The following is a 23,118-nucleotide window of genomic DNA, read 5'->3' on the forward strand; positions in this document are numbered from 1 at the left end:
TATAAAGGAATCAGGTTCCGTGGTGAAGGTTAAGGGTGAATCTGCAGGGTCTGAAATTGGGGTCTGGCTTTGGCATCTTTGGAAACAAAGTACTAGAAGGACATTGAAAACATGTGGGACCTAGATATACTTATTGGTAAAGCAGGAACTCAAACACTTAAGAGGTTGTAGCTCTGTTTTTATGAGTTAATATTTTTCTTACATGTTCCCTATTTAATGTATTTTTAGTTATAAACTGAATCAGATATACCTTTCAATACTTTTTTAATGTCTCAAAGAGAGATCCATAAACACATATTTGCTTTATGTTCCCCAACTATTTCAATTGAGTCATCATTGAAGGCAGTGGTTCATGATTTTATACAGGAGAGTTATTGTGAGCATTTATAATGCCATCCTGCTTATGAGCTAAATTTATTATGTTTGCCAGGTTAATCTGTTTTCTCTAATCAGACACTTAATCATCCACTCTCCTCCCTGCATTATGGATTCATGAATCTGAACTGAGGAGGGTTGCTCAGTCAGGGCACAAAGATAAATTATCTTTTCATTTGGGGGGATATTTGTGATTAAATGAATCATGATAGAATCAAAATGAAATAAATCTTGTAATTTTACTTCTAGATCCCTGCCAGGTATAGATAAAATGCATTCAGTTAAGAGTAAATTCAGTTCGATGCCTGAATGGAATTAGTAGGGGAAACAGAGAAAGCTTTGTCGCTCAGGAGAACTCTGAGTTCTCCCTTCATTCCTACAGATTGGAGAGATAGTTAATCATTCCTTGGCAGTACTCTATGGATGACCAGTACAGAATCAAAATTTCCTTCCTGAAAGAATGAGAAATTAGTCTCGGGTAGTAATAGCCAAAGTTTGTCTGAATCTGGAGTTGCAGTCCTGGGATGTCGAGGGCTATACATGGTATGTGATGGGAGCAGATATTATAAAACAACCAAATAAGTAATTCCCATTACTTCGGCTTTTATATTAAGTGAAGCACCACGTGGATGACACCCTCAGCTGCTGCCTAGTTAGGCTGAAAGGGTTGAAACATTGAAATAACCATAATGGAGATACTTTAGTCATGTTTCTTATAAAATGAATAAAGTCCAGCAAAAGCCCAGTGTTAACAAGAGTCATTATTTGCCTTTTTAACATATGGAGACTAAAATCAATTGGCAATATGTGAAGTTAGTCCTCAAAAGAACTCTGTTTTGTTTTGTTTTGTTTTTTTGTATTATGTTTTTTTATTGAAGTATAGTTGATTTGCAATTCTGTGCCAGTCTCTGCTGAATAGCAAAGTGACTCAGTTATACACATGGAGAAATTTTTTAATATTCTTTTCTATTATGCTTTATCACAGGATATTGAATATAGTTCCCTGTGCTATACATTAGGACCTTGTTATTTATGCAAAAGAACTGTTTTTAATGCATATTTTACAATTAGCAAAGCACTTCCATATCCTTTGTCTCATTTGAGCCTCACAACAAACCCATGATTACTCAGGTCCTGGCAGCTGCTCTGAGGCCTGAGCTGTGAAGCTCCACACTCAGGGTCTCCCAGGGAAGGGCCCAGATCAGTTCTCTTAGTCAAGAGCTCTTCCTCTACCCAGACTCCCTCTTTTATTAGACATTAAAAGCAAAGTCTTCCTTTTAGGTGAAAACCCCGCAAAAACAGAAGACCCTGCACAAATACAAGGTGAATGAGAGAGTCTTCATGCAAAAATGGTCTTGTAAAGATCTCATGGCCTTAACTGAGATACTTGCTCAGATGATGCAGAGGTTTTTGGCTCCAGAGCATAATAAGTGGGAGTAGAGACAGTCAGTCATATAGTTCCAACCCTGCCCCCCAAAGTCAATGCTGTAAAAGTAAAAGCTTTTTTCTCTACTTGACTATCCAGGCAACATGTCTGCTCAGACTGGATTTTGGTATGAATTGCTCAAGCCTCTCTTTCAATGGGCTTTGTACATTCTTGGTCAATATGGTTGGAACTAGAAATCTGTTTCCCTACTGAGTCCTTGTGTAGTGCACATCCAGGCTATGTGATATCTTTGTGACTGCTGCTTCCCGATGGTTATGTGCATTTGAAATGACTAAACTTGGTGAGTTAGGCTGAGCCAAGTGTCTGGGGCAGTCAAGGGGACTGAATAGTTGGAGAAATGAGTGGAGAAAAGAATGATTTGATGGTGCCCAGGTCAGAGGCACAGAAAACTATCAGCCTATGGCAAGGAAGGAAGGACAGGGGTATGCCTTCTATAGAAGAAGTTGCCTGTATTCTGCCCAGGAAAAAGGACAATGGAAGAGTCCTGACAGTGAGATAGGAGTCTTGGGTTCTAATCCCAGTTCTGTCACTTGCTAGCTGTGTGACACAGGGCATATTCCTTAAACCAGAGCCTCAGTTATACATATATGAAATGGGAAAAGTAATGACATAGCCTGCCATGTTCACAGATTTACAAAAAGGTCTTTTAATTATACAAAAAAACTGAATATGAAAAGAGTGCATTCAAACAATGATTTGTTGATAGATGTGACACAAGGGTGTCCTTGAAACTGACACTTACATCTCACCCTGTTCAGGAAGAGAAATGGCTAAATATATACATAATATTCCTGTTCTTGCTTTCCTATTTGCTTCTTTCCATTTTGAATTTAGAGCAAACTGTCTTATTCATTAATTGTAACATTTACACAGTATAAATATCTGTCCCTTAAAAGTGATACTGACAATGTAGTTAAGCCTTTATTGTCTTTTATTAGTCTAATAAATAAAAGTCCATTAGTAAAAAGAGGCCACAAATGTAAATGATTTCAGGGACTTTGCCCTAAGGGGAAATCATACAATGCATTTGGGAGAACGTAATTCTGACTTGGTCCTCCATAAAATGCTAAATTTCTGCACAAAATCTTAAAGCACAAGTGTTTACAGGACTCTTGGTGACAAGAAAAAACGATAGTCAATATGCCTTAACACTGAAATTCCCGTATCCATGGAAACCTCTGAAGTTCTGTAAGCACAGGCACACGGCCTATGTATCTATTGAAGGTCTGAGGCAGTGATCGGTCGGTTACTATGCTGCGAAAAGCTGACAGATTCCTGGGATCTGCTCAGCACAGTCATGGATGTTTTCTCGCTGCCAAATGTAATTACAGGGAAATTCAGAAATCTCAGACATTATGAAGAAAAAAGATGTTTATATATTTACATTTATATTATATATTTATGCTTCTATTTACTTATATCTCTCAGAATACAGTAAATTTAATCAGATTTTAATTCAGAAAAGGCTTCAGAAACCATCAGAGTTTCCCGTTCCCCCATTTGTTGCTACATTAGAAACTCTCTAGATTTCCCATGCGTGCAGACCCAGATATTTCTTGAATGTTGGGAAAGGTCACAGTTTTTATCAAACTGATTATTCCTAGGACTTTAAATGTGTTCCTGGTCAGTGTTTCCTAATGTATAATTGTTTTAAAAACAAAAAGCACAATCATATTGGAAGGAAAGAATCATCTGCAGATTTCTGAAGTGTTTATATAACCAGGGACCAATATTCGAATAAAGCAAGGAAGTAATACTATTCATATCACAGAGGCATATTTATACCCTGCTCTAGTTTTTAAAATATATATATCATCTCATTTAGTATGTACATCAATTTAATGGATGTTATCATCCCCATTTTCCCTTGAATTGCCAAGTCCTGGATTTTTCTCAAATATTGTTCTAGATTTTAATGATTTAGAAATAGTCTGAGTTTTGGTTGGGATACATTAAAACAGGTAAAATTATGACTGAGTTTTTTAAAATACTTTGTGTTTTATCCTTACAGAAGTTTTCTATTAAAAAAGCTTTTTTTCATATCTGGTTCTCTGAAGATATGTTGTTCAATATGGTAGCCATGAGCCACATATGGCTACTGAGCACTAGAAATGAGGCTTGTGTCACATGTTGAAATGATAATATCTGAATATATTCAGTTAAATAAAATATGTCCTTAAATTTCTTGTTTTTACTTTTTTCATATGCTTACTAAAATATTTTAAATTATATATGAGGCTAGCATTAAATTTCTATTGAATAGCACTGCTCTAATGAAACTATCCAGAGCCTTCAAAAGGGGTTTATTTTTGATCATTTCCTGTATATCAGGTTCACTGAGTCTTCGAATTGACTTGTCAAACTTTTTACCAGAATAAGGAGATAAGCAGCAGTGATTGCTTTCTTGCAAAAGAAGTCCCTTCAACCATCCTTTTCTTTCTGGGTCCGGTTTCTTTCTTTCGCACCCTTGTGATTCTCCTTGGCAAAATCTCAGCAAGCAAATGGACCCTCTTCTCCTTTGTTGTTGCTTCCAGAGAGGCAATGAGGCCTTTGCATATGCTGTTCCCTCTTCCTGGAGCACTCCTACACACCCCCTCAAATATCTGCCTGACTTCCTCTCTCACTTCCTTTAGGTCTCTCAATTGTCACTTTATCAGATAGAATTTCCTTTATCCACCTGTATAAAATATCACCCCATCACTCCCCAGATCCCTTATCCTTCTTAATTGTTCACCATAACTCTTAACTCTAGCTGACATATATTTATTATTGGCTGTCTTCCTCCTACTAAAATGTAAGCTCCCTGTAAGCAAGGACATTGTTTATTTTGTACAATATGAACCCCCAGCACTAGTACAGTGCCTGGTGCATAATAAACATTCAACAAACTGTTGTTGAGTGAATACTTCAGCAACTGAATAATATCAATCCCTCTGTCAGTGTCTCTGCAATTCTCTTGGCCTTCTCCTTGCTGCAAGATGGCTGCAGCAGCTCCCACCATCATGTCCTCACACAACCACCTGCAGAAGTAGGAAGCAGTGGGGAGAGAGCCTTCTCCACCTGCACTGACTGCTCTCTTAACAGGGAGAAAAATACCTCTCCTAGAATCTTCCAGCAGATTTCCCTTCATATATTATTGACTAGAACTGGGTCAGGGGCTACTCCTATTTGCAAGAGAGGCTGAGACAGTAAGTATTTGGTTTTTCTAGACTTTAGGGATGGAAATAGGCAAGGGAGAATAGTATGACTAATAAAACCACCATGCTGATAAAATGCTGTACTTAGTATACCCCAGTTATATCACACAGCTGATTAGAGACTCGGTAAACCATGAGACCCAGAAGAACTCAACAGAGGGCTTTCACCCTGTAATGCCCCTGTTTCTTCCACCCTTCACATCTTGAAAATGTAGCCATTTACAGGACAGGAATAAAGACGCAGATGTAAAAATAGACTTGAGAACACAGGGAGGGGGAAGGGTAAGCTGGGCTGAAGTGAGAGAGTGGCATGGACATATATACACTACCAAACATAAAATAGATAGCTATGGGGAAGCAGCCGCATAGCACAAGGAGATCAGCTCGGTGCTTTGTGACCACCTAGAGGGGTGGGATAGGGAGGGTGGGAGGGAGATGCAAGAGGGAGGAGATATGGGGATATATGTATATGTATAGCTGATTCACTGTTATACAGCAGAAACTAACACACCATTGTAAAGCAATTATACTCCAATAAAGATGTTAAAAAAAGAAAATGTAGCCATTTAAATGTGTTATCTTTCTAATTTAATTGCTGTTTCATTAAATGAAAACATTTTCATATAACTATGTGGAAAAAAATTACATACATAATTCTAGAAGCTTGGTAGAAGGGTATGACAAGAGGAGAACTGGGTTGATAGATGAAGAAAAATGGCCAAAGGACAAGAGGAGAATAGCTGAGAAAAGGTCTGCTGTGTTGATGGTAGGGGTTGGGGAGTAAGGACAGAAGCCAGAGACCATATTTTCCTACTTGATTTCACACCCTTATTCATGATTTGCAAAAGAACTAAGACCAGGTTTTTATGTAACATTTGTAAAACAGACATTTGGAATGTCTTTTTCCCTTTAAATAATTTACCAAAGCTTGGTTCTTGGTTGGTTGATGCTATAGCCCAGGATAGTGTCCTCCAAGTTCCAAGGGAGCTTGGAAAAAACACTAGGATTTTGATGCCCAGATAAGCTTCCCTCTTCACGTCTTTCATGAATGATCAATGGCATAATGTATCAACCACAGCATGAAGACATAATTCAGGCCTGAAATGTGGGGTAGTAGAGGAGACAGCAACCTGTATAGGACACCAAGCAGGGAGGCAGAGAGGAAGCAAGGACAGACTCCCTTACCTTTTCGCCTCAAGCACTCTGTGTTCCATGCTTCAGTGCATGATGTGATCATAAGGCACCTCGTAACCCCACTGTTTTCTCCTGTAGCCAATTAAAGAGTAAGGAGAGCTTTTTACATTTGTTTGGTTTTTTTAAAGTAAATATATTTATTTATTTATTCATTTATTTTTGGCTGCATTGGGTCTTTGTTGCTGCACGCAAGCTTCCTGTAGTTGCTGCGAGGGGGGACTACTCTTTGTTGCTGTGCGTGGGCTTCTCATAGCAGTGGCTTCTCTTGTTGCGGAGCACGAGCTCTAGAGCACAGGCTCAGAAATTGTGGTGCACAGGCTTAGTTACTCTGCAGCATGTGGGATCTTCCCAGACCAAGGCTTGAGCCTGTGTCCTCTGCATTGGCAGGCGGATTCTTAACCACTGCACCACCAAGAAAGTCCCCTATTTACGTTTTGTAATGACATTTAGGATGACATGTGAGACAGGCATTTTGAAATAAATGATATTTGAATGCCTAGCCACTCATTTCTTTTTCAACAAAGCATGGATGAGAAACAGGTAAAATGGAATTGATAAAAAATCAGCACCTGCTGTGAAATCTTTTGTCATATGTGACATCTGGGACAAGGACACAGGCTTGTTGCCCCACAGTTCACATATAGTACATCTTATCAAGTTGGCACGTTCTCCAGTCTATTAGAAAATGGCTTTCAGTTCTTTCTGTGGAATGATTAACAAAGAACAGAAAAAGAGATTGGACGTTAATGGTGAATGCTTTGCTCTTGAGATAAATTGATTCTAGTCCTTGCTGGGTATAAACCCTTGGCCAGGCTGTGCTCTGAGAGGTAAGAATTCAGATTGCCTAGTGGTGTGTTCCAGCTCTGCCATGTATAGCAGCGTGATTGTGCAGATTACTTAGTCTCTCTGTTCCCCAATTATCCCATCTTTTATGAAGAACTATCTTTTTAGGTTAATGTGAGGATTAAACAAATTAATAAATAGTAAACACTTAGAATGATACCTGGCAAATACTATGTAAATGTTAGCCATTATTGTTACTGTTGCTACGCAAAGTAGACACGTGATCAGCGCGTGGACACTTGGAAGAATATGGTGGAAATGGATCTTTGACTAAGCAGATTTAAGGACATAGGGAAAACATAACTATTTTATTTCTAAGTAAAAAAGAATCACAAAAGAAATTATAGCATGATATTTATTTCCAAAGATATAAAAGACATTGCCTTATGTAAAACGGATCACAGATGCCCACATCTCTCTGGCTTGGACTATTCATAAAACTTGACTGCCTGAAAAATTATGCATATACATATGTATATGTAAAATTAGGCATAAAACAGTGACTTCCAGTTACTGAACTGCTTGGAAAATTTAGCCAGAAACCAGTCATTCAACCCAGGAAATTAAATCGTTGAAATCAAGTTTTTGGCTCAAGTGACGTTTTTTCTCTCTGTCCACACTTGTCTGATTGATTCCATTAGGACCACAGAACCAGTTGAACAGGTAAGTATCTTCTAGGCTACCTGGAACAACCTCCTTCCCCTCTTTTTTCTTTCTTTAGCAGATAACTAATCTTAACTTTTCCCAGGGCTTCCTGAAGCTCAGCTTCTTAATGTTTAACTTTGAATAGTGGTTCTCTGTGGCTTATGGCTAGAAGAAGTGTCAAGAATCCTTGGGCTACTGATTCTCAGTATCTACTGAATCAGTATCTACTGATTCTTAGTATCAGCTAATGCTGTCATCTTAGAGGCCAGAACCTGGGATTTTGCCCAGAAACTACAGCGAGGTTATTTCCACAGCAAATTGACCTGCGACGGGCGGAGGGCCACAGACATACTTGAAAGTGCGTTGTGTGGAGAATGGGGCTGCCATAAAGTAGTCCCCCCATGTTTGCCTGTGGGTCTCTGCAGTGCTGCCCCAGGACTCTTTAAACTCCTCTTTAATTACTCATGTTAAATGGTATTATGGTCTGTCATGAATATTCAGGTTGACCATTGGCAGTAACTCCTGAACTAGTTGGAAAGAGCCCTAATATCTCCAGAATGCCTGTAAACTACTGGAAAAAAAATACATAAAAGAGTAGAAGCAAATTTAAGGGAAAGAAAATACAGAAAGAGTTCTGCTACCGAGGAAGCATCCATTGCTTTGCTGTTACTTTTTCCTGCCCCTCCCAGTAGCACTTATCCATGTTTAACCTTCACGGGGCACCAGAATTGTTTCTAAGGCAGCTCTGATCATGTCACTCCCCTGATTAAACCCTTCTCTACCACCTGCGAGATAAAGTATAAATTCCTCAGCCATACACTTCCGCCTTGATGTCAGATCCCATTACACCTTTCAGACTTCATTTCTCACTTCTACCTTCCTCTCCCACCCTACCACCCCCAGTCCCTACACCATATGTTCTAGCCACAATGAACCACTTAAAATTCCCTGACCATGACAGATGTCATCTTGTCTCCATGTCCATTATGTCCTATGCCTCCTGTTTCAGTGATAAAAGCTCCTCATTTTTCAAGCACCAGTTCAAATGTTACTACTCCAAAAACGAAGCAGCCTTTCCCTCTTCTTTTCTTTCACTGTACTTTTTTATAACTTTCTAAAACAGTACTTGTCAGATGTGCTTTTCTCTCTTTCCTAGTCAATTTTGACCTCCTCAGAATCAAAACTATTGATAGTTTTGTAGTCTATTATTCATATTTGTGTCCCTAATACCTAAGTCAGGACTACAGATGTAGTATGGTGGTTAATCTTAGCAGAACGAAAATATGAATGAGCTTGTCTTTGTTTTATTTTCTGTCTCCCTGCAATCATCTGGCACTTCACCCCAGGGATTCGTTTTGCTAATCACAAGTGCCAGTTCTCACTGCTCTGGTAGCACATCCCAGCAAAACCTCAGATGTCAGTGAACGTAAGGTGACTCTCACTAACTCCTCCAGGGTAAATGAAGGATGTTCTGTGGGAGCTACTAACACAAAATTATAACCTGATAAAAACAGCTGCCCTGTCTCACCTGCTGTCATCTCTACTGTTCCAGAAACTGCTTGCAAATTTGGCTTTCTGACAACTCAGAAGCTGTTGAGCGGCCTCTCCGCTTATTTGCTTTCTGGCGGGACTGAAAATGTACCAGCTTGTAGTCAGAGGGCCTAACTTCTGGTCTTGGCTCTGAAGCTTGAAATCCGTATGACTTCATGTAGGACACTTAGAGCTGTGTCTCTGTTTCCTCAGGTGCAAAACAAGGAAAATAATCCTCTCCCCAGCCTTACTGACCTTGCTGGATTCTTATGAAGTTCAGTGGATGTAAAGAATTAGAAATCACTTTACAAATTAGAAAACTTATTAGGGGGATGGTGGGTACTAATACAGTATTATTTATACTTTTAGCCCTGGTGATCTGTTTTCCCACAGGGGTTTTCTTCAGGAAGATCAAATTAAGTACAATGTCTAAAATACAGGAATTTCTACAGGAAGGTCAAACTAAATACAATGCTTGAGACATATTCTATCATCCAGGTAAAAAAACAGCCTCTACCACCAGCAACCCAGGATCTTTGCTAGGTAGTCCCCATTCAAAGTACATTAACCAGTTGTCACCATTGGTACCATTTATATGTGAGACCACATGTCCAGACTCAGTTTAGACACGAGACTAGAGACCAAATGAAAGCCATGTCCTAGAAATATCTGTGCACCTAACAGAGAGGTGACTACCTAAACTGTACAGGCATTTCTGATTATATCCCTTGAGCAAAGAAGTGGTTCCATATCATTAGACATACAACAGGACACAAAGTCTTATTCTGCTTAGAATAGGACTGTAAATCTATTTTGATTAGAGTCATTAAAAGTCATGTGGGATAACTGATAAGGAAAGCTGCCGTAGAGAAAAATAACAATCCCATCCTCTGGGATTGTCCTACATTCTCTTAACCCACAATCCTTTGAGGCAGATTGACAACCCTATTTCATATTTGAGGAAAATTAAGTCATATACCTAGAGAGTGTAGAGCAAGGGTTCAAACCCATCTCTGCCTGACTCTACAGCCTGGATGCTTTACTCTCAGTCAGGTCCTGGCCTATGTGAGGTCCACTAGCAGCTAGAATTTCCCTGAGGATTATTGAGCGTTATTTGGGTAAAAGTGTCAGATGTTCATTTACTCTGTATGGTTTCTTTGTACAGTCAACTTCAATAAATTGAGGTGAGAAGAAGCACCTGGATGATTATTTATTTTTTAGATTGCTGTCCAGTGGCTAATTGCCTATCCAAAAACCTTTCTCTGCTTCTTGTTCAGTAAGAACCCCACTTTTATTTGAATTGGCAGTATGCCCATCTAAAATGTATAATTCCCAGGCTCCTGTAATGCTGTGTGTGGCTATGTGAGAGCAGTGAGATGGTGACGGAAGCATTACGATGGAATAATTTTGTGGTATTTCCAGAAAAGGGAGTTAATACAGCTGGGAGGTACACCCTTCTTTCATCCTGCTTCTTCCTTTCTGTTACATGAGCTACAGACATGGCTAGAGCTCCAGTAGTTGTGTTGGACCGTGAATGCCTTGAGGATGAAAGCCAGAGGCAGAGAGAAAGAAGGACCCTGAGTTTCTAATTATTTTTGGAGCATTCATGTCAATACTATTCCACCTTCTTTTCTATTAGAAGAATAAATCCTGAGTGTTTCATGTTATTTTGGTTTTCCTTTTATATGCAACCAGGACTAATCCTAACTGATAAAGATTACTTGGAAACTTTCTGGGTTTGTCTCTGTTCCATCAACATTGCACTCTAGATTAGCACTCCAGCTATAAAGAAATTGTGTAATTAATTCCATTCATTTTGCTTGGCTTTTAATACAATTCAGAAAAGGAACTTTTAGGTAGAAAAAAAGAAGCTGAATTTATTGATTAAAATGAAATCTGGAGGTTCACTTCGTTTTCCTAGCTCTAATTAAAATCAACTAGCCAGAGCTTTTCGATTTGGATCTAACAAAGAGGAACCGTCTTTCCTCTTCAATGCTCCCCAAGACAGGCACTCAGTAATAGGTTTGTTCTTCCTTAAACTGTACTTCAAATATATTTTCTATACTATTGTGATAAATCTCCTAAGTCACCCACATTGAGCCTAGCTGTGTGAATTGATTATTGCAGGCCAAAAAGTCCAGCTGGAATTTGTCAGGGTCTAGGATAAACTATAAAATTTATAAAATTTATAAAACCCAGGGCATTTCAGCACCTTGTGAAACGTACCCATTGAAGGTGCTCTGAGGAGAATGCCTTCCGGTGTCACAGAGGTGACCCACTCCCCAGTGAAAACTTGTGAAAATTATATTTAAAAAAAGTAAAACTCCTGGAAATGGCCCTAAGAGCAAACAGCAAATGAAGAAACATCTATTCAAGAATATCTATGAAAATTCATTAAGAGAAGTGAGTCTGTGGTATTTGAACCACATTTAGGCAGATTGTTTCTTGCCACAAATTCCAATTCTGTTTTTAAATTCTTAAATTATATTCAACTTTTGCTATTACATTTCCTCCCTTTGACTTGGATGCAAGAATCTTAGAGCTTAAGGAATGTAGAGTTCAAATGTAGCAAGCACATCAACAAGTAAAATGCTTAGCATCGTGAATACTTAAGTAAGTAACCAAAAACTAAGGACTCCCATCATCACCAGGACCACCATCTTTATCACCTCCACCACTACCCGGGGTGCTTGACTTCTCATCTGTGCCCTCTTCTGCCTGGTTTCTTTTGTAGTTTAATCTGAATTTATTTTTAGTTACTCCGTGGTGTGTGTATGTGTGTGCACATCAATGTGCACGTGTGCCTGCATCTTTATACGTGTTTGTATGTGAATTGAAGATTCCTAAATCTCTTAAAGAAGTAGTTGTGTTAGAATCAATCTCATTGAGGAATACTACAGAAGTCTGTGATTAACTAAAAATTATAATAGCTTTGCTAACAAACTCAAACGTGTTGTCACCCCTTCTAGCTGTAAAGTGTAATAGCTGTGAATGTCCACCTTTCTGCTCCTTTTATTGCCAGATGATTGTGTGAGGTGTCTCTGTTAGGCCTTGGAGTGACATTCAGCTTCCTGTTAGAAGGAGAAAGTGAAGAATGTGGTCTTTCTCTTTATTAGATATGTGATATTTAGGTGTTATGATTGTCCATTTTGGAATATATCACCAATGAGATTATTCATGGTCTATGTAAAATTTCAAATATATATATTTTTAAAAAGCCACTAGGTAAGGAAGGCACAGAATTTCTCAGGACAAAGGATAAAGGTTAAAACTGTTTTACTCTATCTCACCTGATAATAATTCCCTCTTTCCCTCCTCTGATTCTCCAAAACAAATACAATGAAACCTCAACTGAAGGTTCCTCTCAGAAAAGTTGAAACACGGTTTTGTTGTACTTGACTATCATTGAACCCCAACTCAGGCATCTGAATAATTATTTTCTATTTTTGTAACTCAATTAAGTGTTGACTAACTTCACATTGAATTAATCATTAAAGCAAAGCTCATTAAAATGCAGATATAAAATGTTTTGATTGCTTTTGAACAGTAGGAAAATTTAAATTTATTCATCTCAATATCCAAAAGAAAAGGTAGCGTGAAAATATGTATGAAGAAAGTCAAACGACCTTAATGTGCCAAAACAAATACTTCTATTTTATAAATATTGGCATCTTTTACAAGGAGCTGAAGAGGAAAGCATTCCATTGTCAAGAGTGGAGGATGTTGTATTTTACTAAACTTAAATACTGTTCCAATGAGTAAGGTCTACTTTGGTGGAAATTGGTTATACAGAAGAATATTCCATTTGTTCTTGGGGGGGGTAAAGGAGGTGAGACTATGGTCATATTTGGGGAATGAAGTAAGTCAGCGAGGACTGGAGAATCTGAAAAAAGACATCAAAATATAGAGAATTGTACCAGGAACAGGAGTTTGGAGTAATGGATAATACGTGAGCCCCAGGAACCCTTTGCAGGGCTTTTAGAGGTTAATTGAGATTGTGCACAAGTTTTTTTCTTCTTGGAGGGGTGTGGGAGATAATTATAATAAATAATAGCAACAACATGAACTACAACAACTAACACTGCATATTTAAAATGTAGCATATAATCTTCTAAGTTCTTTACAAATATAATCAACTATAATCTCACAGCAACTCTGCGAAGATGTATACCCCCCTTTCACAGATGAATAAACTGTGACCCTAGAGGTGCTGAGAGACAATTCTCTATGGGTCTCTCATGTTTCTGTACATCTTGTGAGCAGAGGCACTGGCTGATTTTTTTTTTTTTCCAGACTACCTATTCAAGGGTGCTTGTTAGAAAACAGGCTGGGAAAATAGAGATAACGTCTCCCTCAGGTGCAAAGGGTGGGTTTGTTAATTGTCCAGTGTAATAAAGATAATATCTTTCAAGGCAAAGATCAGGCAGACTTACGGCTCATTATAAAATATTCAGGTTCCGGGCTTCCCTGGTGGCGCAGTGGTTGAGAGTCCTGCTGCTGATGCAGGGGACACGGGTTCGTGTCCCGGTCCGGGAAGATCCCACATGCCGCGGAGCAGCTGGGCCCGTGAGCCATGGCCGCTGAGCCTGCGCGTCCAGAGCCTGTGCTCCGCAACTGGAGAGGCCACAGCAGTGAGAGCCCTGCATACCGCAAAAAAAAAAATTCAGGTTCTGTACACTTGATGTTCCTCTCCTGTGGGCACAATCCATGGCACGTGAAGTCATCTTTTGCCCTCTTCCCATCACCCTATAATAATTGGGGCTCGGGGAACTGGCACAAATGCTGGCACTTTGGCTACTGCTGTTGCCATGAGTAATAAAGTTCTTTGTCTCTGACTCACAAGTCTCATGTCTGCTGCCAGTATCCATGAAACTGTGGCAGGCCAACTTGTTAGCTTGCAAGTAGGGTAACATCTCAAACTCCTTAAAGTTCTGATAAGAAGTTGACAACTTGTCCAAGGCCACTCAGCTAAGAAGTTGTGGAGCCAGGAACTGGACCAGCCTGGGTAGTTCCACTCCTGAGAACATGCTTACCCCCACCATGCTATATTAAAAGACTCCAAGTGGCCAAAAGACATGAAGATAATACTCAACTATGTGTTACATTGTATAAAAGTTAATAAAATATATATGTATCCTTAATAAGTCAGTCCAGCTGTATTTGATATAGGCTGCCTCCACTCAAATTTAGAGTGAAAAAATGTATCCAAAAATCATTGGCATAATTTGACATCAGGCAGAAATGCTCTCCATCCCATCCTAACCATTACAAACCTCCAATTCTCTACTTTTATCATTCTGCAGAGATGTAATTTAAAATACTGTATCATGCATGAAACCCCTCCTATTCCCTCAGTAAGTACTAATGCTACATTTCTGTGAATTCAGGAGCATTCTACATCTCTCTCCAGAGTCAACACAGCAGAGTGATTAAAAGCATCGGCTCTGGAGCCAGACTGCCTCAATTCTAGTCTTGGCCCTGCCACTTCTTGGCTATGTAACCATGGGCAATTATTTTAAGCTCATTGGGCCTCATTTTCCTTTCCTATAAAATGGAAATAATAATTTTGACAGCAACTCATAGGTACAGCTATGATAAAGCAAATGAATCTGTGTTACTACATCCCTATAACTTAAGGAAAATACCCACATATTTTCTATGAGGACACTTTGACTTTTTTTTTATTGGCTTTGCAACCCACAACATAAAAGCCTTGTGTTACAAGATTTAATGAGTTTATCCATTTAAAGCATTCTGAATACTACCTGACACTCATTAAGTTCTCGATAAATATCTGCTATCATTATCCATCTCTTATGTCCCTTTTCAATTCTCCCTGACTTCATGGCTACTTATGCGTGTTATCTGAGTGTCTCAGGTTTCTGCAGTCAGTTCCATCTGTTCTACCAGATATCAATGACTCTGATCCTCTGCTTGATTGTTTTAGAAATGCAACAGGAAATCACAGTTTCTTCTCAGCTATTCTCAAGGTTGTTTTCATGTTTCCATAATCAAGTCCTGATTAGAAATCATCGCCTCAATCAGCCTGAGCTCCACAGTTCCACAGAGGTGTCACTCGGATTTGAAACTCTGCCCCCACCAATACCACTGCCATCACAGGAGACCCAGTGGAACTGAGAAGTTGCTGCACCCAATGTTGGTGGATCAGGAACAGTGAGCACAGAGATCCCTGCTGTCACCCTGATAAAGTGAAAATGTTAGCACACCTTCCGTATGATACTTGGGTGGATAAGAGACCTTTAGCAAGGTGGCTCGCATACTTCAAGTACTGCAGGCTTCGGGGATGGAACAATTCTCTCCCCTGTGCATGTGTGGAAGGCCAGCAAACTGGCGGAAGGTGAGTTCTGCTCTCGCCACCACACAGACCCCAGGACCGACAGTCTTCTCTGGTTCCATTCCTGAGTCTGGTTCCCTGTGACACACTCCATTTTCCTTTATGATACATTTTTTTTCCAGTGGTGCATTTTGTCTCGCTCTGCATATATGTCTGAACATAAATGACAAATGGGGTTCAAGGTTTTTTCCAAAGAGATTACCAGCCTCTCTGTAAATCAGTGGGATATATAAAGATATTTTTGTAATTGCTGAAATTAAAAAGACTGACTGGGGGGACCCTGGGAAGATGGCGGAAGAGTAAGACACGGAGATCACCTCCCTCCCCACAGATACATCAGAAATTCATCTACACGTGGAACAACTCCTACAGAACACCTACTGAACGCTGACAGAAGACCTCAGACCCCCCAAAAGGCAAGAAACTCCCCACATACCTGGGTAGGGCAAAAGAAAAAAGAATAAACAGAGACAAAAGGATAGGGACGGGACCTGCACCAGTGGGAGGGAGCCGTGAAGGAGGAAAGGTTTCCACACACTACAGGCCCCTTCGCAGGCGGAGGCTGCAGGTGGCGGAGGGGGAAAGCTTCGGAGTAGCGGAGGAGAGCACAGCAACAGGGGTGTGGAGGGCAAAGGGGAGAGATTCCGGCACAGATGATCGGTGCCCTCAGGCACACACCAGCCCGAGAGGCTTGTCTGCTCACCCGCCGGGGCGGGCGGGGCTGGGAGCTGAGGCTCGGGTATCGGCTTTCAGTCGGAGCGCAGGGAGAGGACTGGGGCTGGCGGCAGGAAGAGAGCCTGAAGGGGTTAGTGCACCACGGCTAGCCCGGAGGGAGTCCGGGGAAAGGGTCTGGAGCTGCCGAAGAGTCAAGAGGCGTTTTCTTCCCTTTTGTTTCCTGGTGCGCGAGGAGAGGGCATTAAGAGGGCTGCTTTGGGAAGCGCCAGAGACGGGCGCGAGCCGCGGCTAAAGGCGCGGACCACGGAGACGGGCGTGGGACGCTGGGGTTGCTGCTGCTGCCGCCGCCGCGGGGCCTGTGTGTGAGCACGGGTCACTGTCCGCCCCGCCTTCCGGGGGGGCTGTGCACCCCGCCACTGCCGGGGTCCCGGAACCCGGGGACGGCTTTCCCGGGAAAGCGCACGGAGCGCCTCGGTCTGGTGCAACGTCACGCCGGCCTCTGCCACCGCAGGCCCGCCCCACACTGCGCACCCCTGCCTCCCCTCTGCCTGAGTGAGCCAGAGCCCCCGAATCAGCGGCTCCTTTAAACCCTCCTGTCTGAGCGAAGAACGGACGCCCTCCGGCGACCTACGTGCAGAGGCGGGGCCAGGTTCAAGGCTGAGACCCGGGAGCTGTGAGAGCAGAGAAGAGCCAGGGAAATCTCTCTGTGCAGCCTCGGAGGCAGCGGATTAAAGCTCCACGGTCCACTTGATGTGCCCTGCGTCTGTGGAGTGCATGAATGGACAGCGAATCATCCCAAATTGAGGAAGTGGACTTTGAGGACAAGATTTAAGACTTTCCCCCCTTTTCCTCTTTTTACAACGAATTATCCCAAATTAAGGAGGTGGATTTAGAGAGCAAGATTTCAGACTTCTCGCCCTTTTCCTCTTTTTACAACGAAGTATCCCAAATTGAGGAGGTGGACTTGGAGAGCAAGATTTTTGATTTTTCCCCCGCTCTCTTTTTGTGAATGTGTATGTGTATTCTTCTGTGTAAGATTCTCTCTGTATAGCTTTGCTTCCACCATATGTCCCAGGGTTCTATCGGGCTGTTTTTTTTTTTTTTTCAATAATTACTTTTTAATTTTAATAACGCTACTATATTTCATACTTTATTCTATTTTACTTTACCTGCTCTTTCTTTTCTTCCTACCTTCCCTTCCTCCCTCCCTCCGCCCCTCCTTTCCTTCTTTCTCTCTTTCTTTCCTTCCTCCCTCCCTCCCTCCCTTCTTCCTTTCACTCTTTATTTTTCTTTCCTTCCTCCCTCCCTCCCTCCCTCCTGTCTTTCTTTCCTTCCTCCCTCCCTCCCACCCCTCTTCCTTTCACTTTCTTTTTCTTTCCTTCCTCCCTCCCTCCCTCCTGTCTTTCTTTCTTTCTCTTTCTTTCCTTCCTTCCTCCCTCCCTCCCTTCTTCCATTCACTCTTCCTTTTTCTTTCATTCCTCCCTCTCTCCCTCCTTTCTTTCTTTCTTTCTTTCCATCCTTCCTCCCTCCCTCCTTTCTTTCTTTCTTCCTTCCTTCCTTTCTTTCCTTCTTCCTTTCTTTCTCTCTCTCTTTCTTTCTTCTACTAATTCTTTCTTTCTGCTTTTTCTCCCTTTTATTCTGAGCCGGGTAGATGAAAGGCTCTTGGTGCTGCAGCCAGGAGTCAGTGCTGCGCCTCTGAAGTGGGAGAGCCAACTTCAGGACACAGGTCCACAAGAGACCTCCCAGCTCCACATAATATCAAGCAGCGAAAATCTCCCAGAGATCTCCATCTCAACACCAGCACCCAGCTTCAGTCAACGACCAGCAAACTACAGTGCTGGTAACCCTATGCCAAGCAACTAGCAAGGCAGGAACACAACCCCACCCATTAGCAGAGAGGCTGCCTAAAAACATAATAAGGCCACAGGCACACCAAAACACACCACCAGACGTAGACCTGTCCACCAGAAAGACAAGATCGAGCCTCAACCACCAGAACACAGGCACTAGTCCCCCCCACCAGGAAGCCTACACAACCTACTGAAACAACCTTAGCCACTGGGGACAGACACCAAAAACAACGGGAACTATGAATCTGCAGCTTGCAAAAAAGGAGACCCCAAACACAGCAACATAAGCAAAATGAAAACACAGAAAAACACACAGCAGGAGAAGGAGCAAGATAAAAACCCACCAGACCTAACAAATGAAGAGGTAATAGGCAGTCTACCTGAAAAAGAATTCAGAATAATCATGGTAAAGATGATCCAAGATTCTATTTCCCAGATCCAAAATCTTGGAAATAGAATAGACAAAATGCAAGAAACAGTTAACAAGGACCTAGAAGAACTAAAGATGAATCAAGCATCGATTAAAAACACAATAAATGAAATAAAAAATACTCTAGATGGGATCAACAGCAGAATAACTGAGGCAGAAGAACGGATAAGTGAGGTGGAAGATAAAATAGTGGAAATAACTGCTGCAGAGCAAAATAAAGAAAAAAGAATGAAAAGAACAGAGGACAGTCTCAGAGACCTCTGGGACACCATTAAACGCACCAACATTCGAATTATAGGGGTTCCAGAAGAAGAAGAGAAAAAGAAAGGGACTGAGAAAATATTTGAAGAGATTATAGTTGAAAACTTCCCTAATATGGGAAAGGAAATAGTTAATCAAGTCCAGGAGGCACAGAGAGTCCCATACAGAATAAATCCAAGGAGAAATATGCCAAGACACATATTAATCAAACTGTCAAAAATTAAAAACAAAGAAATCCTATTAAAAGCAGCAAGGCAAAAACAACAAATAACACACAAGGGAATCCCCATCAGGTTAACAGCTGATCTCTCAGCAGAAACTCTACAAGCCAGAAGGGAGTGACAGGACATAATTAAAGTGATGAAGGAGAGAAACCCACAACCAAGATTACTCTACCCAGCAAGGATCTCATTCAGATTTGATGGAGAAATTAAAACGTTTACAGACAAGCAAAAGCTGAGAGAGTTCAGCACCACCAAACCAGCTTTACAACAAATGCTAAAGGAACTTCTCTAGGCAAGAAACACAACAGAAGGAAAAGACCTACAATAACGAACCCAAAACAATTAAGAAAATGGGAATAGCAACATACATATCGATAATTACCTTAAATGTAAATGGACTAAATGCTCCCACCAAAAGACACAGATTGGCTGAATGGATACAAAAACAAGACCCATATATATGTTGTCTACAAGAGACCCACTTCAGACCTAGAGACACATACAGACTGAAAGTAAGGGGATGGAAAAAGATGTTCCATGCAAATGGAAACCAAAAGAAAGCTGGAGTAGCAATTCTCATATCAGACAAAATAGACTTTAAAATAAAGACTACTAGAAGAGACAAAGAAGGACACTACATAATGATCAAGGGATCGATCCAAGAAGAAGATATAACAATTGTAAATATTTATGCACCCAACATAGGAGCACCTCAATACATAAGGCAAATACTAACAGCCAGAAAAGGGGAAATCGACAGTAACACAATCATAGTAGGGGACTTTAACACCCCACTTTCACCAATGGACAGATCATCCAAAATGAAAATAAGTAAGGAAACACAAGCTTTAAATGATACATTAAACAAGATGGACTTAATTGATATTTATAGGACATTCCATCCAAAAACAACAGAATGCACATTTTTCTCAAGTGCTCATGGAACATTCTCCAGGATAGATCATATCTTGGGTCACAAATCAAGCCTTGGTAAATTTAAGAAAATTGAAATTGTATCAAGTATCTTTTCCGACCACAATGCTATGAGACTAGACATCAATTACAGGAAAAGAGCTGTAAAAAATACAAACACATGGAGGCTAAACAATACACTACTCAATAACGAAGTGATCACTGAAGAAATCAAAGAGGAAATTAAAAAATACCTAGAAACAAATGACAATGGAGACACGACGACCCAAAACCTATGGGATACAGCAAAAGCAGTTCTAAGGGGGAAGTTTATAGCAATACAATCCCACCTTAAGAAACAGGAAACATCTCGAGCAAACAACCTGACCCTGCACCTAAAGCAATTACAGAAAGAAGAACAAAAAACCCCCAAAGCTAGCAGAAGGAAAGAAATCATAAAGATCAGATCAGAAATAAATGAAAAAGAAATGAAGGAAATGATAGCAAAGATCAATAAAACTAGAAGCTGGTTCTTTGAGAAGATAAACAAAATAGACAAACCATTAGCCAGACTCATCAAGAAAAAAAGGGAGAAGACTCAAATCAATAGAATTAGAAATGAAAAAGGAGAAGTAACAACTGACACTGCAGAAATACAAAAGATCATGAGAGATTACTACAAGCAACTCTATGCCAATAAAATGGACAACCTGGAAGAAATGGACAATTCCTTAGAAATGCACAACCTGCCAAGACTGACTCAGGAAGAAATAGAAAATATGAATAGACCAATCACAAGCACTGAAATTGAAACTGTGATTAAAAATCTTCCAACAAACAAAAGCCCAGGACCAGATGGCTTCACAGGCGAATTCTATCAAACATTTAGAGAAGAGCTAACACCCATCCTTCTCAAACTCTTCCAAACAATTTCAGAGGAAGGAACACTCCCAAACTCATTCTATGAGGCCACCATCACCTTGATACCAAAACCAGGCAAGGATTTCACAAAGAAAGAAAACTACAGGCCAATATCACTGATGAACATAGATGCAAAAATCCTGAACAAAATACTAGCAAACAGAATCCAACAGCACATTAAAAGGATCATACACCATGATCAAGTGGGGTTTATTCCAGGAATGCAAGGATTCTTCAATATATGCAAATCAATCAATGTGATACACCATATTAACAAGTTGAAGGAGAAAAACCATATGATCATCTCAATAGATGCAGAGAAAGCTTTCGACAAAATTCAACACCCATTTATGATAAAAACCCTGCAGAACATAGGCATAGAGCGAACTTTCCTCAACATAATAAAGGCCATATATGGCAAACCCACAGCCAACATTGTCCTCAATGGTGAAAAACTGAAACTATTTCCACTAAGATCAGGAACAAGACAAGGCTGCCCCCTCTCACCACTCTTATTCAATCTAGTTTTGGAAGTTTTAGCCACAGCAGTCAGAGAAGAAAAGGAAATAAAAGGAATCCAAATTGGAAAAGAAGAAGTAAAGCTGTCACTGTTTGCAGATGACATGATACTATACATAGAGAATCCTAAAGATGCTACCAGAAAACTACTAGAGCTAATCAATGAATTTGGTAAAGTAGCAGGATACAAAATTAATGCACAGAAATCTCTGGCATTCCTGTACACTAATGATGAAAAATCTGAAAGTGAAATCAAGAAAACACTCCCATTTACCATTGCAACAAAAAGAATAAAATATCTAGGAATAAACCTACCTAAGGAGACAAAAGACCTGTATGCAGAAAATTATAAGACACTGATGAAAGAAATTAAAGATGATACAAATAGATGGAGAGATATACCATGCTCCTGGATTGGAAGAATCAATATTGTGAAAATGACTCTACTACCCAAAGCAATCTACAGATTCAATGCAATCCCTATCAAACTACCACTGGCATTTTTCACAGAACTAGAACAAAAAATTTCAAAATTTGTTTGGAAAAACAAAAGACCCCGAATAGCCAAAGCAATTTTGAGAACAAAAAATGGAGCTGGAGGACTCAAGCTCCCTGACTTCAGACTATACTACAAAGCTACAGTAATCAAGACAGTGTGGTACTGGCACAAAAACAGAAGGGTAGATCAATGGAACAGGATAGAAAGCCCAGAGATAAACCCACGCACATATGGTCAACTTATCTTTGATAAAGGAGGCAGGATTGTACAGTGGAGAAAGGACAGCCTCTTCAATAAGTGGTGCTGGGAAAACTGGACAGGGACATGTAAAAGTATGAGATTAGATCATTCCCTAACACCATACACAAAAATAAGCTCAAAATGGATTAAACACCTAAATGTCAGGCCAGAAACTATCAAACTCTTAGAGGAAAACATAGGCAGAACACTCTATGACATAAATCACAACAAGATCCTTTTTGACCCACCTCCTAGAGAAATGGAAATAAAAACAAAGATAAACAAATGGGACCTAATGAAACTTCAAAGCTTTTGCACAGCAAAGGAAACCATAAAGAAGACCAAAAGACAACCCTCAGAATGGGAGAAAATATTTGCAAATGAAGCAACTGACAAAGGATTAATCTCCAAAATTTATAAACAGCTCATGCAGCTCAATAGCAAAAAAAACAAACAACCCAATCCAAAAATGGGCAGAAGACTTAAATAGGCATTTCTCCAAAGAAGATATACAGACTGCCAACAAACACGTGAAAGAATGCTCAACATCATTAATCATTAGAGAATGCAAATCGAAACTACAATGAGATATCATCTCACACCAGTCAGAATGGCCATCATCAAGAAATCTAGCAACAATAAATGCTGGAGAGGGTGTGGAGAAAAGGGTACACTCTTGCACTGCTGGTGGGAATGTGAATTGATACAGCCACTATGGAGAACAGTATGGAGGTTCCTTAAAAAACTAAAAATAGAACTACCATATGACCCAGCAATCCCACTACTAGGCATATACCCTGAGAAAACCATAATTCAAAAAGAGACATGTACCAAAATGTTCATTGCAGCTCTATTCACAATAGCCCGGAGCTGGAAACCACCTAAGTGTCCATCATCGGATGAATGGATAAAGAAGATGTGGCACATATATACAATGGAATATTACTCAGCCATAAAAAGAAACGAAACTGAGCTATTTGTAATGAGGTGGATAGACCTAG

Source organism: Mesoplodon mirus (assembly GCF_964341445.2).
Source record: "Mesoplodon mirus genome assembly, chromosome: 6".
Taxonomy (NCBI): Eukaryota; Metazoa; Chordata; class Mammalia; order Artiodactyla; family Ziphiidae; genus Mesoplodon; species Mesoplodon mirus.